This window comes from Botryllus schlosseri, chromosome 15, assembly GCF_051294905.1.
Source record: "Botryllus schlosseri isolate E-star chromosome 15, Bs_hap1, whole genome shotgun sequence".
In the NCBI taxonomy this organism is placed as follows: domain Eukaryota; kingdom Metazoa; phylum Chordata; class Ascidiacea; order Stolidobranchia; family Styelidae; genus Botryllus; species Botryllus schlosseri.
This window is the reverse complement of record NC_137250.1, coordinates 8,762,080-8,777,992: the sequence shown is the minus strand read 5'-3', so window position 1 is coordinate 8,777,992 and position 15,913 is coordinate 8,762,080. Positions and strand designations below refer to the sequence as shown.

The 15,913-nt window shown below is 41.4% G+C and overlaps 1 protein-coding gene and 1 long non-coding RNA gene across 2 annotated transcripts in view; one reads left to right on the top strand and one right to left on the bottom strand.

Moving 5' to 3' along the window:
* Positions 1–15,913, top strand: part of LOC145456866 (uncharacterized) — a 215,922-nt gene that overhangs the window by 128,975 nt on the left and 71,034 nt on the right. The gene's annotated exons all lie outside the window — the stretch shown is intronic.
* LOC145457270 (uncharacterized) lies at positions 9,885–12,427 on the bottom strand. Its single transcript, XR_013920821.1, has 4 exons — positions 11,696–12,427; positions 10,570–10,918; positions 10,446–10,509; positions 9,885–10,317 (listed from the first exon to the last, which is right to left on the bottom strand). It is a non-coding gene; the product is annotated as an uncharacterized LOC145457270 (long non-coding RNA).

Below are 15,913 nucleotides of genomic sequence, written 5' to 3'. Positions count from 1 at the left end.
ACCATAGGGTAGTCGATGTCACTTGTTGGGCACTTACTATTTGCATTTGGCTGTTAAATTTCATTTATGAATTCTCTCAATAATATTGATTCTTCCGTATATTAGGCCATTGTAAAATGCACCAACAGGTTGCACATCCGGTGATTTCCAGCCTTTTATGGTCGCGACCTCATTTCCCATTTGAAAATGTTCCGTGGCAAAGCTCAAGACTCGATAAGCGGATTACTAAAAAAATTCAGCTTGCCCAAACTTATCTAACGGCCTAGGAAGCCGATTACGTCGAACATCATCGCGATCCCCAGATAAAGGCGAACGACCGCAAGATTTGGAACCCCTATCTGTGACCGAAGCATCCAATCGACTTTAACCAACTCTAGGAATATACCGTTATATCTTATAATTGCGGTTACAATCAGACTTATTTCAGTAAGTGATGGTTGTTTATATTTGTTTTGATTGCATTTTCGGCGAGAGTAGTGCCAGGTGCCCATACCAATATCATCACACGTTGCATTAACTCGCGCGCGGTGCGAAGAAAAATTTTGAATAGCGTAAATCTGCTTGAAAATATTACTGTTTATGTTGATTTACGAAAAAAAAATGAGCCTGCTTGAAGCCTTCAAAATTCCGGACATTTGGGCATATTTTAGAAATTCCTCCCGGACGCAGATTTTTCAGTGAAATTCCGGACATGTCCGGGAAATTCCGGACGTATGGCAACCCTAGGAAAACCCCGACGACAACACCTTGGCGCTAAGCGCGAAAATTTTTCTTGGTTAATGAATGAAATTGGTTCATTCTATTGTTATTTGCATATTGCAAATACGTTTTCATTATCAGATTTACTGGCAGCATAGTGTCCTATAGGACATTATGGTGGCAGTGTTGATAGAAGTGGTGTCATCAAACATTCAGGGGCACTTAATTAATATACATCTTGAACTATATATGAATGTTGATGAGCTTTTTTTACTCTTCCGATAGGAGAGTACCGGATAATAGGTAACGGTGAAAACAATACTCATATTAATACGTATCAAAATCAATAACAATTATGACATGAAGACTTTTGGTGGATCCCCGACCTAGCCGCGCGAAATATTGTACATTATATAGGACGATCTACGAAAAATGTGGCTGCGCCAATGCGCCGAAACTGATAATTTAGTTGTCAAAATCACAAATTTCGCGGTCAAGCTAAACAAAATTTGGTTATTTGGTTTTGGTAATTTATTTTTTGATAATATTAGTAATTTTGAGAATGAACCCGCGGGCCACTCAAAACCTTCTAGCGGGCCCCGGGTTGGCCGTTGCAGCAGTAGTGTGGTCCTAGGTTGTCCTAAGGTCTTGTACTGTTGCAAGCTCTTCAAATCACAGCAAGTTCTCTGACACGTATGTACTTGCGTAGAAATACGTGGAACGGCAAGAAAAAGACGTCCGTCCTAGTAGTGGTTAAAATGAGTCTCACATTACGTGATCAAACGATCAAGTTTATACTACAGTAGTACGAAACAATGGTTGTTAAGTTTAGCCAATTAGGGAAACGAATTGTGGAAAAGTCGCAGGACGAAAAAATGGATTTGTGAAATATTTAGCCAATAGAAATATGAAGCGCGAAATAGTCGATGTACGAAAAAGGCAGCGATATCTATGTAGAACTTTAGTTTTACGTCATAGAGGTTGTGAAGTTTAGCCGATATGTATAGCATACGGATCACGAAATACTCGCGACACGAAAAAGGCAGAAATAGCCTATCTATGTAGAACTTTAGTTTTACGTAACAGAGATGGTAAAGTTAAGCCAATAGAAATACGGATCGCAAAATAGTCGCGGTACGAAAAAGGCAGAGATATCTTACTAGAACTCTAGTTTTACGTAACAAAGTTTGTGAAATTTAGCCAATATGAATACGGATCGCGAAATAGTCGCGGCACGAAAAAGGCAGAGATATCTTTCCAAAACCCGCGCAACACACCAAAACGATTCTGGCTTCGACCAGTTACAAGATGTACGATACAATATATGTTGGCCACACATGATAGTCCTAATAATACACTAAAGTCCAATTCACGTTGACAGAGTCAACTACACCGTCCCTGTTCTAGAGGGTGGACGCCGGACAGGACAGTTGTCATTTATTGCTGTTACTTCATGACTTGCGGAGAAAGCTGTCACCACTCAAGAGATCACGCACACGTAAAGTCGTAGCCAGAAAAACATTTTTTTAGGGGAGCTCTCCCGTGGGAACATCTCGCAGAACCGTACATACTGCCATGGGATATTTCATACCTGCGATTCTTAGACGCACACACACATATACCCGATGGAAGTTTCCAGTTGCTAACTGGTCGTCTCGCGGACGAGCCCAAATCGCTGACATTAAGTGATGAACAATCAGTCTGAATTTCGGCCATAGTTGCGCAGAACGTAAATGTTTTTTTTTTGAATAAATGAAGGATTAATTTGATCAATAATATTGGTTCGTCTATATGAGCAAGTGGTGTCCATTCTTATCACTTCGTTGAAGCACGCGGTTAGTTCGTAACCTCTGGTACAGATTGACGCTATACTTTAAAGATTGAAATCGCTGATACAAATCAGACCAAATAATAGAACTCCTTTGATCAGACTCGTTCAATTTCAAATCAGCACTTTTTAACGTGAGGTGGTGATATTTTCCTGTGCCAGTCGCATTTATGTTGGAGGGGTCTGATTGCAGGAACAGGATCATTAGCCGCCATGCAGCCAGTTAAGCACCCAAAAATGTTTCTCGAAGGCTTTCGGAATACATGGGTCGGTTTTATGGCGGTCAATCATTTTGGAAGCGCACTTTGCGGAGTCGCATGTAGCCTACTTTATATATAATCGTGTGTCCCGAACGGAAGTTGCCGGAGCTATCAGTCCTCAACCCCCATACTGAACTGACACTCCTATAGACTCAATCAACCCAACGACCTCGGGCTACTGTAGTGTATCTACTGGTACAGTTGTATTTTCATAATAGAAAATGCAGCTAAATTCAATGGGTATTTGCGGAAGAGTTTTTTTCGTCATACCGATATCTAAATCAAGACATGAATGGACAATAAATCGGACGATAAATCGCGCGAAGCGCGAAGAAAAATTTGAGGTTACATACATCTACGCCAAAATACTGTAATATCTATTGATTTTCAAAAAAATTTCAAAAATTTTTTTTGGGGGGGCGACCGCCCCTTTCACCCCTCCCTGGCTACGCCAGTGAATGTGCCCGCCATCTCATTAGGAACTAGTAACCATTATATGTCTATACCTATCAAAGTAATTTGGCATCGTACTACACATAACAGCCGTGAATACCTGAAGATTCATGTCTACATGAGAGTTTCACACACGGTGGAGATGTCACATGTCCAGGACCGTAACTGCCTCACCCCAAATCCCCCGAGGGGGGCCCAAGCTCGAAGGGGACCAAAATTGTTTTGCGAATGAACAGAAATTATAGTTTTTTTTAATATGCAACTTTCGCTAAAATCGCTGCGCGTGATTTAATCATGCCGAATACTTGATTGTCGGGTACCCTTCCCTCAAGAAAAAATACGCATTATTTACAGAAAAGGGCATTTCGGCGTCGGTCATTACCACGCCACGACGCACCGAAACATATAAAGTTTTAGGCCGTGTAACATGCGACTATGATGTGTGCCAGAACGATCGACAGCGACAAAAACTTGGCCGTAATCAATGATATATATATACACCGTAAGCGCTGAACTTCGATGTGTAATTGTCCATATTCGCCTAAATGGCTGGCGTCGAATGTTCCTGTCCTGGCAATCTGAACCCCACAAGACATATGCCACCCCACATAGAAAATTTATTTGCCAGTGAAGATAAGTAGGCGCAAATTTGAAATCATGTGCATATCTTTTAGTTTAGTACGTTTGGGCGAAGTAACATCATGTGACTATAGAATTTGAATTCTAACGAAGTCATTGTACCATAACAAGTCCACCAGAATATGTTTAATTAGATATTTACAGGCCGTACATTTTCTAAGACACCTCACTCAACCCTACCGGTAAATCTGATTACGTGAGCATAGAGAGGATAAAAAAATTGCTAGCAATATATATACAATTCCCTATCATATTGCCCGATTAAATCATGTTTAAAAATATTTTAAGCTTCGCGCGTTTCAGGCGTCATAAGCTGTCTCACTAAACAGAACAGATATCTTGCTAATAAGTAGGGGGGCCGGGGGCAATTGTAACACTTTTTGTTTTATCTAACTATACTAACATTACGTGTTTTTCTCATGGAAATTTAATTTCCAAAGTTTTAAATGAATAAGCTATCAACTCGATATAGTTGATATAAAAAGTAAAATGGAACTCAATCAACGATCAATCATGGAAATTTTGGGTCGCGAAAATCGCCACTCAAATATTACAATTGCCCCATATCCATGGACAATTGTACCTCCAAGGCGGGACGAATATAACGGTAGTGTTATTTACAACTAAAAACTGTAGTATTATTCATAACTAAATACAAACGAAATGAACAACGAAAATGGGAGCACAAATTGTATTATTGCATTATACTAAAGAAAGAGAAGTTTGAATGCTTCCAGGTTCGCCACATCGCATTTTGGGCATCTGAACACCCCCCTTCGCGCCTCCTTCATGAGATAGTGTACAAGAATCGCATTAATTCCATCATCTCCATACACATATTCGGCCTCTTCTACCAAGGTGCTGTTGTTCAGCGTGCATATTGGGTAGGGCATTCGCCGATTCGGTCACCTCTGAAGGTGCGAAATCCACCTGGCTAAAATGTCTTGGTTGTATGGGCCGACTATAGTGTAGCAAACCTAGGACACAACATTGTGTGGCATCAAAGCTAATGGTATTATTCTATTCTGTACAAAATTAAAATAATTGTCCACACCAAATGACAAAATGGTGGGGGGATGAGGATTCAGTTGTGGGCAAGTTCTCAGCAGACCATTGAAGGTCGACACACAGAAAGTCGATCAGCATGAGAAAGGGTCATGGAATCACTGAAATAACCGAACCATAAGATTCACATCACCACTTCTGTATGGCCGTCCCGACAGATGATCATGTTAGAATTGGTATGGCAAAAGGTAGTAATCTGTTCTGGTATTGAGCTTTTGGCTGTTGTAAGATTCATCTGCTGCGGGTAAATGGTTATACCAACATGTTGCAATTGCCCCTGACACGCTCGACAATGATGAGTGTCTCAGTATGGTATCTTCCCGGCGATGCAAGTCCTAGTTTTCCTAGCATAACGGTAGACTATGGTAACATTGCTCCAGCTACATATATTACGTTGTAACCACTTGAGGTAGATTGTTCTTTCTAAACAAATTATCCCAGACCAGAAAATATTTACTCAGGTGTCCAAAATATAGTTTTTTTTTTAAAATTATCCCTGGGGTTCACGTCGTATAGCTCAACGTAACTTCAGCTATGTTAGGAGATATAACTAGGTAACTACCGCATGCGCACTCACAATATCATGGCGATTTCTCTCACCCTACTATAGCAATGAGGTTTGTTGTTTGTTTTGGGGTAGGTGTAGTATTATCACTAAGCTTCTAGCTGTCTACTTAGACAGATACTTTTACAAGTCGGATTCGAAGTGTATTCCCCACAGACCACATGCTTGTCTGTCCTCAAAACAATCCGGAAACCCATCGCATGATCAATCAAGCATATCATAACACCACATCTCCCTTTTTTAGGGGAAGAGACATCAACACTACTTACATTATATACAAGTCACAATACAGCAGCGATAACAATATATACAAGGTGACACTACCCCTGCAAGGTTAGCAAGAGCAGGGCATTTGCACTTAACAGACAGAGTCACCAGGGAGGTAGACTACTCCCAAGGTGTACAACAGGTTAGGGGATTATTCTGCCCCTGATCTTGAAACCTGTGTGTGATCAATATTGCTCAATAAATCGTTGTGGCGGATTTCTAATTCTCGAGGATCGTCTCGCGGGATTCTCTCCGGTAGGTTCAGTTGAACCGTTGGCTTCTTGATGGTGTCCTGGTTTCTTCGACGCTACAAGACAATATTCAACCGGTTTATTCTGATGCGGAACAGATGGTTTGGGTTCCTCCGGAGGGTTGTACTTCCGTAAGTGTTTTCGGTTACGCCTCATTATTCCATTGTTCGTCTCAACGATGATCGCTCTAGGATTTTCATGCATCTCCTTGATGATACCCATCCTTTCGCAATCAGGAATATATACATGGTCTCCAATTCCGAATCTATCATTCTCAACCACACAATGTCTTTTATTGTAACTCGCAGCCATTTTCTGTCTATACTCCGTCTCCCTTTTTCGAAGATCTTCGACATCAACAGTCTGTGGCCGTAGCTGGTCAGGATGACAAATCACCTTTGTCTTCAATCTGCGTCCCATGCTCAATTGGGCGGGCGATAACCCGGAGTGCAAGGGCGTGTTCCTATAGTTCAGTAGCGTCAGATAGACATCATCTGTTTTCTTGAGCAGGGCCTTTATAGTTTGCACTCCTCTCTCGATGAAGCCATTACCCTGGCTATATTTTGGAGAAGAGGTGAGGTGCTGAAAATTCCAGGCTCTGGAGAACTGAGAAAATTCAGAGGAAACGAATACCGAAGCATTGTCCGTAAGCAAGACATCACAGATGCCATGATGAGAGAACACATTTTTGAAGTGAGAAATTGTGTCCCGTGACGAGATCGTTTTCTTTACTGAGAACAGTTCTATGTCTCTGGAGTAGTAATCCATGATCAAAAGGTAGTACTTGTCCTCCAGTTGGAAAAAATCAGCAGCAATTCTAGCCCATGGGCGTGTCGGAAATTCGGTCCCCATCATCGGTTCAGTTCGATCTCGTCGATGCTTTTCACAGCGGTTGCAGTTGAGTACTGCATGTTCAATGTCTTTTGAATAACCCGGCCACCAGCAAGCTTGTGCTGCAAGTTGTCTGGTCTTGGTTATTCCAAGGTGCGATTGGTGAAGGTGCTTCAGAACATCTTCGCGCAACGGCGGTGGTATGACGAGTCTGTTGCTTTTCAGCAAGAGATTGTCATGTACTGTTAACACGTCTCTGAGATTTCAGAAGATACGCACCGGTCCATTTAAAGTTTCTTTGTTCTTTGGCCATCCTCCAACAACATATGTCATAACAGTCGACAGTGTCTTGTCTTCTTTAAGAGCATTCTTTATTTCTTCCAGGCGTCGGTCAGTAGCAGACAGCCCGCTGACCAGAGCACGCACACATGCTTCCGCTTCCTTGTGAAGATCGGTGTCTTCGATGCCATCCGTTGTCGGCAAAGGGCATCAGTCATTTCGATGGCGTGGGTTCGAATCCCACCGCTGCCACCATGTAGTATTATCACTAAGCTTCTAGCTGTCTACTTAGACAGATACTTTTACAAGTCGGATTCGAAGTGTATTCCCCACAGACCCTACAGGGTTGGTTCGATTATGTTCACAATAAGAGCAATTCTGTTCACAATAAGAGCAGTCTCATGTTCACAATAAGAGCAGTCATGTTCACAATAAGAGCAGTCTCATGTTCACAATAAGAGCAGTCGTTGTATTCACAATTACATCAGTCGCAGCACCACCATATCCCCCTGACACGATGTCCGAGTGGCAACATAGTCCGAACACCACCCAGACATGATGTCCGAACACCCCCAGACACGATGTCCGAGTGTCAACGCAGTCCGAACACACTCCTGACACGATGCCCGAACACCCCCAAACACGATGTACGTACGTAAAGTACGTGCGTACAGGTACAGCGACCCAGTCGAGACCGATAGATTGATGACTCGAAGTTGACTCAAAAAAATTAGCTTTGAGTCACGAGTCAATTTACATTTTGAGACACAGAGTCAAGTTAAGTCGTGTCTGGGGGGGGGGGGGGGTTCGGACATCGTGTCTGGGGTGTGATCGGACTGCGTTGACACTCGGACATCATGTCTGGGGCGTGGTGAGTTCGGACATCGTGTATGGATGAGGATGTCTGGGGGGTGTTCGGACATCATGTCTGGGGTGTGTCTGGGGGGGGGGGGGCGTTCGGACATCGTGTCTGGGGTGTGTTCGGACGGCGTTGACACTCGGACATCGTGTCTGGGGGTGTTCGGGCATCATGTCAGGAGTGTGTTCGAACTGCGTTGAGACTCGGACATCGTGTCTGGGGGTGTTCGGACATCATGTCTGGGTTGTGTTCGGACTATGTTGCCACTCGGACATCGTGTCCGGGGGATATGGTGGTGCTGCGACTGATGTTATTGTGAATAATACAACGACTGCTCTTATTGTGAACATGAGACTGCTCTTATTGTGAACATGACTGCTCTTATTGTGAACATGAGACTGCTCTTATTGTGAACAGAATTGCTCTTATTGTGAACATAATCGAACCAACCCTCCTCCACAGACCACATGCTTGTCTGTCCTCAAAACAATCCGGAAACCCATCGCATGATCAATCAAGCATATCATAACACCACAGTAGGCTATTCATGGTCAGAGATGGCCACAGTCCGGTTCAGGAGCCGGAGCCGGAGCAGGATTTTGATGAATTTTACTGTGGCCGGATCGGAGCCGGATTCTGAAACTGCCATATGAGCCGGATTTAAACAGGATTTGATATTCATAACAAATATTGGGTGATAAAGGTTCAAGATATCTTATATTTAGGGTGGATTGCACAGATGTCGATTAAAAAGTAATCACCCATTGCCTTAATCGGCGATAATTTAATCAGCGAGCAAGGTCAGCTGGTGACTCTGTGGTACAGACACGGATTCGCCTGTGAGTTATCTTATCGCGGATTACTGACGCAAATCGACGCAAATGACGTACGTTAGCAATCAGCTGTTTTCGGTCGGTGGCGATATTAACTGTGTCGTCAGAAGGGAGAGATGCGCTCTTCACAGATATGTATGCTTAGTTGATGTCATGTGCGTATAGCAGCTAACTAAACTGTTGCTACTGCATAGTGTAAGGTTATGAACGCCAGAACGCGTCAGAACAAACGTTTTGTGGTTATGAAAAGAGGTATTGTAGGAATAGCACACCAAAATCATCGTCTTATACCGGTATTGCTATGCCAGAAACTCTACTACAAATTTCGTATATTGCAGGACATTTATCTCATTCCTCAGGGATAAACTACGTCCTTTCCTTTCCTTTAGTTAGATAGATACTTTTCAGATAGAATTTTATTTTCCTTTTATTGGTGCATTAGTCATGATAGTCGCTTCACCAATGTGAAGATATACAAATTGAGTTCATACACACACTTTTGCATACGATTTTGACTCCATACCAATGACATTTGGCTCTGCAGGAGTGTAGAAGTACATTTCAGCCATTGCAAGGATCTAACCGTTGTGCATCGTCACATTGCACAAGTCATGTGCTCAAGTGCTGTACAAACAGTAATGCATTTATGTTAAAATTTTGCAATGCAAAGTTATCTGCTGTATCCAGTTGAGTAATCTTGTTTGTTGACAGCCAAACCTCACTTCAGTTAATCAAGAATTTGGTCAACCATAAAATTCAATACAACCTGTTTTATAGAGAGCTACATTAATATAGTGCAATATCGACTTAAAATAACAATGGATCCATACCTCAATGTTCTTGCTACCCTCCAGATGTTAGAGAGCCTAGCAGAAGAGAGAGTGCCAAGAAGATTGGTCAAAGACAGAGCAAATCCATTGGAATATACCCTGGAGGTTAGCGACACCGATAACGTGACGGCACGACTTCAGCGCAGACAGATTGTTCAAAATCACTTCTCTGGAATGTCTTGAGTATTTCATCTCGTGTTTGAACACCAATAACCACACATTCAATTCCTCGTCAATTATTTTTATTACGAGATCCAGTAGCCTATGCTGTAGTCAGAATTGGACAACTAGAAAATCAGCTTTTCAAAATTAGACTATAATGATAATTATGGCTGCATATTTTTCCAAATTAGAATAGAATAATAGACACAGTAGTTATTTTTCAATTAAATTAGAATAGGGATTACTGAATATGTGAAAATTTGGAAATTGAATCTGCACAACTCGCTTAGTATTGTAGAGTTCTACTGTAGAATTTTCAGCAAAACCAGAAATTAAGTTAGTGCAAAATGCCAGCAATATAATTCTTACTATTCTAATTATACAGCCAATTAACTAGTTGTCCAAGTCTGGTTTTTGTGCTATTTCGATTCGTTGCTGTATTTTCTCAATTTTGCAGTTCTTTTTCCATTTCCAGTTTCTGGTACTTGACATGCATCTGTAATTCAAAATATTTCATTCTGATATCATGCTGCTCCTTTGCCATTTCCAGGACGCTCATTTCTGAACACCACATTTTGATCACCAACATTATAGGTAAAATATGATTTTTTTTCATCAACACACCTGGCTCTCTTTTTCGCGACAATTGGCGTTGAGCTTTTTGTGTTCTCTGTTTCATCTTGCATATCTGAATGTAGTCATGAATAAACTGTGGGTTGCATCACCATCATTGTATGCTAACACTTACCGGTCTGGTGTTCCATCCTGAAGTCTGTCGAGGGAACTGAAGGAAGCGTCACATCGCCATCAACAACGAAAAGGGCAGCAATTCCATTTGCTGCAAGAAAACTATGGTTAACAACAGCTGTATTGATTCAATAGAGTTCAAATTCAACAGAGCAATGTTAATGTCAATCAAAACAACCCGCAATGTTCTATTTGAAGTATTCGTGTGGCTATGTTAGTACCAACACGATTCATATGGATTTCAAATTAGTACCTCAACTTACCATCGCTGTTGTGACATGAACAACCAGCCTCTGTGTTCACATCCTCGTCGATGATGAAGGTGCAAACTGAATCTTCGGAATATGCATCTGAATAAACATTTTATTTAAAAATTGTAGTCAGAAATACATTAGAAAAGTTACTTTCAAATTATTTTTTCACGGTTTATCTTAACCTCGCGAAACATAGGAAGGATGGATGACTAAAATCATGACTTGACTCGAGTTGGAATAGGATGAATGGATTTGACTCGAGTCACTGCTTCAATATGACATACGGTATGAGAAATCCTGACTCGAAAGTCAAGTTGCAAGCCTAACAATAATATGGCCAACGATACTGCTCAGGCACCTGCACATCACAGTAGCAAAGCCAGACTGTTGCAAGTTAAAATTGGATGCAAGTGCCTCTGTTGTTGGTTGTAACATATTAAAAAAGTTTATGTCCTAAATGCACTCGCCATTGTTCGTGTGACTATCGAATACGCAATCGTAGTCATACCGATGTTTCAAACATTCAATTTGAGATGGAATAAGGTCTGAAAAGTTATAATAAATATACCAGTGCTATAAAAATCAATTGCAGATTGATCAAGGAGCGTTTCAGATTAGGAATTTGCTGAGCAGTGTTCCCCATGTGTCGTTTTCGTATAGCTGATGACGTGCAGCAGTCTCTGGATATGGTTAGTTTGTTGGGAATTACAAAAAGACAATAAATCCATGTTTCTCATGATCATCACAATTTGTCTATTCAGTTCAAAACGAGCGTTAAAACGCGAGTATGAAGCACGCAGAGTGTCACGATAAACACAGATGGAAACAATACATCTCCTACTGCGAATTTTAAAGAATTGTCAGTAAAATTACCTATCAAAAACCTTTTCCAAGGAGTTCGTCAACTGGAGGTGGGCCAGTTTTGGCCCGTTCGACGCGTCGTGATGCATATAACTTTTTTGCTTTATGTTTCAAAGTTTTCAATACATTCTGGAGTTGGCCAGTTGTACGGCTGCACGCGCAGGACCAGTATTCATAGCTGCATATTTCTTACTGATTACATCTCAGGCCGCATCTTTTTGTTATGCCGTCAGTCTTTTTGTCTTCTTTGGTTTCAATGTATTCTTCTATCAATTCAATTATTCTAAACTTTTCCTGTCTGTTGCAATTTTCCGTCCTCGTATTTTATTTCCAAAGTATACTGTCGAATTCTGCACAGTGTACAGTACAGTCTGTAAAAAATGTCATACCGGTAATCATAGCATAAGGTACTATCGGCTGTGGTAGGCCCACGCCCATAATATGCGCCAACAGTTGTAGTAGTGTCTGAGTACAATGTTTTCAGCTAATACCGCAACTGCACGTCAGAGCATCCAGTTAACACCATCTCAATACCAAATACTAGTGTACCTGTAGCCAGCCCAGACCGCAGTCAACGCGAAGCACACAGCCGATTAACTTTCTAGACACCTCGCTCGGCGGATAATATTTGGCCGATTAAAATTCACCGATTAGTGGCAAATCGGCATCTGTGCCACGGAAGCCAGCCGATTACTGACGTTTAATCGGCGATTAGGGTTTAATCGACATCTGTGCAATCCGCCCTTAATGAAAATAACTGCTTCGATATTATTTACCTATGGATCAAGCCCAGGCTGATTTCGACAATAAATGACAACGTTGAAACCGCTGATACCGGTAACGTCGTTGAAATGCGTAAGCAACATAAATAAAGTTTCTGCAGTGATCATCATCATCATTGGTTTATTAGCAATTTTATCAGTTCAATACACCACAAAAAATGCGATACAATGAATAGACAGGAAGATGTCGAAGCGACTTGGATTTGTCAATGGAATCGGACACCCACCTTGGCCTAGGCGTAGTAAAGAGGAGGCATGCACACTGAATGAAAGTAAAGAATACAGTATAGAAAAAGAAAGCGACAAGAAATAGGGCGGCATGTCATTGGAAGCGAGATCGATAGGTCAGTCGTGGTCCGGTAATCTTGAGGATGGACTGTATTTATTTAGTAGTAATTGCTTGTATTTCGACTTGAATGTGGACATGCTCGTCGACTGTCGGATGGCCGGCGGGATACTGTTCCACACATCAGGTCCGGCATATTTGATGGAGCGATGATCTTTTCGGTCGATCATATGATATTTGGACGACGTGGACGCGCGTGTGTTGTACTTGTGCGCTTTTGATTCAGAGGTAAAGAAGTGATGAGATTACTGCTGCATGAGATGAGGACGAAGGCAGGCTCCAGCAAGCGAGCTGCAGAAGTGTTTGTTTTCGAATTCAGTTGTTCCTCAGATATTAATTCTTATCCTTCCTGTTCATCAGCCATTAGGGTACTTGATATCAGTTGTCAGGATGACAGAAAAGCGAGGTGTCGGTGTTGTTGCAGAATGCAGAGTGGTGGTTCTGATTTCTGATGTCATTTGGAATGATTGTGTGGTGTGGTAATGTATGAATATATGCTGGCATGGTCAATTGGTCATGTTTATGATTTCGGAAACACACTAGAACTGAAGTACCACCGGTACTCTCTGATTGATTGTGCACATCATCATGCTGATTATATAATATTATATATATTTCCTATTCATTGCTGCTCTATCAAGTGATCATTTTGATTGATTCATCCATTTTGTTTGATACATGTCTGTTCTGTGAAAATTAAGTTCCATTCTTCAGTAGTACTATAGGCCTAATTGTCTTGGCCAAGTCACAATGCACAATATCTGATTTTGTTGTTGGCATCATGGCATGCCTGGGTTACTATGTTTACCCTCTCCGTAAAGCAACTAATATTGCTTTCTCTGTTCTCACAGTCTTTTTAGCTCATTTCCCCTGCCTAGTTCCTAACTCGCATTTATATTCAAGATATATACCGTACCTAACATTATTGATTCGAAATGTGATATAAATAAATCCTTGTAAGGCATTACTTGATACTAATTTGCTGATTATAATGTTCATATCTGTTTTGCAGGCTATATTTAATGTGAAATAGCACTAAAGCAATAGCAGGATTTTTTCGGATCCTAATTTTTGCTGCTCAACTGTCGGACTCCGAAATCCTATTTGACTGTCGGATCAGGACGGATACGGATTCCCAAAATCTGGAATCCGCCCATCTCTGTTCATGGTGTTTGTTGACTACTATGGTCATTTTCACCAGGTCGATATTCTTCTTATTTTCCGTAACTGCCTACTTATAGCACGGCCAACCTCTAGACTTTTTGTAAGACACCGTTGACGCGGATGAGGTGGATTGTTACATCTGTCCCCGGTCACCCCCAAAGAATATAGAAGGACAAGAAGTGCGAGGTCATTGTTGCGTCATGCGATTGTTGCGCAGCGGCATCCATTTTGGTCCTCAAAAACCAAAACAAACAACCTGAAGCTATATGCGTGCGGCTGTAGTTTTCGGCGCTGTTAACAGTAATATTTATAGAATTACGCTGAATTGCTTGTATATTTCACGACGAAACCAAGGTAAGTTATTATTCTTTCGTTGTCTACACGTTGTTCTTATTTCAAATATACTCGGACTACCGTACAGCAAGTAGGCCTACTTTGTGCTGCACCAAATTGCGCATCTCGCAATGCTTTGTAACGATTTCCTACGGATGAAGAGAAGGCGGATATGGAAGCTAAATTGCCAGCGGGATAAATACACGCCAACACATGGTGATTACCTGACCTAACCTGTAACCTGTCATATCGACCTCGTCTACCGACATATGCTGCATTCATTTTTGTCGCTTATTCCGCTTATGTTATCCTTTCTCAGATCCAGTGTGCATGACTCTTATTTACATGCTGTAGGCCAAGGTAGTTGTCTGATTAAAAGATTACTCCAAGTCGTTCCGGCACCCTTCCGTCTTTTCATTATATTCTATCGTAATCTTGTGGTGTACTGATTCGATAAAAAGTTTAATAAAGTGTGACGATGATATATCCGAATGTTGTGATTCTTGGCGAATGCATACAGTTTATGATCGTTTTCAATCAGGGTAGTTGAAAGTAAACTCTGATACGACGAAAAGAATGCAGCGTGATAGGTGATGGTAAGCTTTTTAACGATAGGATCAGATCGGCGGTGGGAAACGGGAAGGACAGACACTTGGCCTGTGGGTACAAATAGAGCGACGATCGACACAATTATGCCATCAACGAAAACCAGGTTTTCACCTGGAAACCTTGTAGAACCACAGTATAGAGATTTTTAGTCTTCGATCTTTAATAGTTATTACCGATCTTTAGATATGAATACCTGAGAATACCGTTTTATCGAGCGCTGTGTGAACTGGTGGTATTATAGGCTACGTTAATTAGCCGCTGGAATCCGGTACATTTGGTCCTGGATTTGATTGCAAAGATGTGGACATCTGACAAGCGAGCTTTCATGACAGGAACTACATTGTGTTCTTGGATGTAGGTGTCCCAAAGGTGATGAATTCGACTTCGGATTAAATTCGCTCGTTTGGCAGCCTACGTCAACTAAGACAGCCGACCGAACTTCATGCTTCACAAAGTAGACGCGATATAGTATAGCAATATAGGCTACTTGTATACATGGATTTCTAAATATCACGCGTAGGCTATGGTTGTTTCTCATATTTATTGTTCTTTCATCCGTACTGTGTTGCTGTTGATGCGATAGCTATCATTATAGTCGGCTGTTTTATATTTATAATTGCTTCATAGGCAAATGTGATCAAGAAACTTACTCAAGTAGAAGTGAAAGTAGCGACGCCTAATTCGACTCAAGTACACGTAGAAATATAAAGTGCTTTTCGAAGCAGCCCAAAGTAGTTATAAATTGGTACTCATGGACAATTCCATTCGCGATGTATTTTTATAGAATAGTGTTGCCATAGCAATTTACAGCGTAGCTACGCTGTAAATTGCTATGATGTTGCTATACTTTTTCACCCCAGTGATGACTTCTTTCATAAACTGTGACATGGCCCCGCCCCCGTATTTCAAGGCCTGTAGATGATATGATGCTGAGCGAGGTATAGGATAATGAGATTTACTTTGTTAAGTACTGCAACTAGAGGAAAACTACTCAAG